Below are 2,666 nucleotides of genomic sequence, written 5' to 3' on the forward strand. Positions count from 1 at the left end.
ATTTATAAACCGTGCTGTTCTGGGAAAAAAATATTAAAATTTAATCTTAATTAACGTCTTTTTTTTTTAATTTGTTAGATGAAAGCATACATATAATATTATTTAAGGGCGGTCGATAAACTATAGAATTACCGTGACAATTGTGCAATTTATAAACCGTGCTGTTCTGGGAAAAAATATTAAAATTTAAATCTAAATTAACGTCTTTTTTTTTAAATTTGTTAGGTGAAAGCATACATATAATATTATTTAAGGGTGGTCGATAAACTATAGAATTACCGTGACAATTGTGCAGTTTATAATCCGTGCTGTTCTAGGGAAAAAATATTAAAATTTAAATCTAAATTAACGCCTTTTTTTTAAATTTGTTAGATGAAAGCATACATATAATATTATTTAAGGGCGGTCCATAAACTGTAGAATTACCGTGACAATTGTGCAGTTTATAAACCGTTCTTTTATTGGATAAAATACTGGATGTGTATTTTCCCCCCTAAAGTCCAACCCTATCCTCACCGTGGTAGGGGGGTGTAACGTTGTAGTTTAATAGCTACACGGCTAAATGGGCTCTGGCAAAAAAAAAAAAAAATCCAGAAAATGTCGGCATTAGTTTGTTGCGTCCGTCATCTGGTCGTCTTTTTATACGCTTGCATGTGGCGAGCAAAAAGGCGTGATGGGGGCAGGCTGAAAGGAGAACAATACCCGAAAGATGTAAACCGAACGAAAGAGAAAAATGGGCCTCCCTGCAAGGCCCCGTGTTCTCCCCAGCCTGCTCCCAGTTTCCCCGACTTTGCATGCAACTGGTTTTGAGCTTTTGGAAAGCTCTTTTCTCAGTGTCGGGGTGTTGACTCCACTTCCAAGTTAACAAATAGCTGCAAGTCTGGGTACGGTCCGATTGGTTCCGAAGCTCTTCCGCTGTGAGGTGCGCTTTCGAATCTCCCGAAGGGGGCTACCCTCTAAGCAGGCGACACGTGCTCGTGTTACTATATAATGCAGGCTTGCCTCGACTCGACTAAGGACGACTAGAGTTCGACTAGATTGTGTGCTCACAAGCCGCTTTAAGGCCGCTTTTATTATTCCTACTGTCTAGGAACTCCGAAACGGTATGGTAGTGCAATTATATATGACCGTCCTCCAATACGAAATGGTAGTGCAATTATATATGACGGTCCTCCGACATGACAGTAGGAATGCCAGTTTTGTGAGCGATCATCGCCGTCTTATGAACACAAACTATTGGTATCTTTACGAATCCTGTTGGGTAGAGAGAACACCTCTGTTTTCTGCTCCGCCTGTTATTCTGAGTAGAAACCGCTTTTTAGGAGATGTTCGCAGCAAAGCTTGTTTTTATATAGTGCCCCTCCTTTCGGGAGTTCATCACCTCGCTGCCCAGACACGAGCTTTCCCCGGTGGAACCTCTCTTTTTTTCTTTTTTTATTTATTTTACTTTCCAGTTTCATGGCGAACGAACAGTCACGAGCAAGTGGTCTGCACCAACAGGAAGATGAGTATAGTATCACCCTTTCTTCTTTCTATTTCGATTTCAGTCTTTGTGATTTGATAATTTAATTTAACTGTTTCCATTGTTCCAGCTTTCACACAGCAGTAGATTATAAACACTATAAACATCATCTCTTTTTTATAGATTGGAACAAGCAATGAAACCTAGCAGCATCACCGTTCCTGTCTGCCACATGTCTTGTGCAGTTTGAATCAAGTATTTCTTTCTTTGCGTTCAAGCACATCTGGGTACACTTAAACTGCGTATGATGTATGTCTATCTGTTTCTTCCTACATTAGCATCTTGAAGTCTTCGCAGCAATCATTGTCATAGAAGTAGAGTAAGTATTCTTTTTCTTTCCTTCTGTGTGTATATTTCTGTAATTTCAGGTACTCCCCTTGATCATGGTGGAATTCTACTATAAGCTATTGTGAGAATTATGTGGATTGGAAAAAACAACTGAATCCAGCAGCATCACCTATCCTAGCTGCCACATGTTTCCTGTAGTTACAGAAGTCCTCAAGTAAGTGTTTCTTTCTTTGTGTACATGCACATCTGGGTAAAATCAAATTCTAAACTATTAGCTTTATTTAAATGAATGCAGTTCTGCTTGTATTTCTTCTCATCAGCTAACTTATGCAACTACAAAAAAAAAAAATAAAAAATAAAGTAGTACATTTGATCATAACCAGAAAGTTGAATATATCATTTAAAAAAAATCCATTAGTTATGTTGTCTCTCTTTATTATATAAATCAAAAAAAAGTTTTTAAATTATTAAAAGAAAAAAAATCCTCACATTAAAAAATATATATATGTAACAAAGAACACAAACAAACATGAAATTGCCATGAGTTTCAGCAAGAAGCAGAACAGAGAAAAAGTGGAGATAACACCTGGGAAGTAACAGGTAAGAATTTTCCTTATTTCTTATCTCAACTAGCACATAGATTTTTTTCAAATATACATTACAAAAAATTACCCAAGTAAAACAATTGATGGAAAAACTAAGCATTAAAATTCAATTAAGCATAAAAAAGATAACTTCTAATAATTATGTCATCTATATACAAATTGTCTCCCTTTAATATGTGTATGTATATATATATACATATATATATATATATAATCAAGGGAGACAATTTGTATATAGACGACAATTATTA

This window comes from Euprymna scolopes, chromosome 46 (genome assembly GCF_053919585.1).
Source record: "Euprymna scolopes isolate OS-2025 chromosome 46, ASM5391958v1, whole genome shotgun sequence".
NCBI lineage: Eukaryota > Metazoa > Mollusca > Cephalopoda > Sepiida > Sepiolidae > Euprymna > Euprymna scolopes.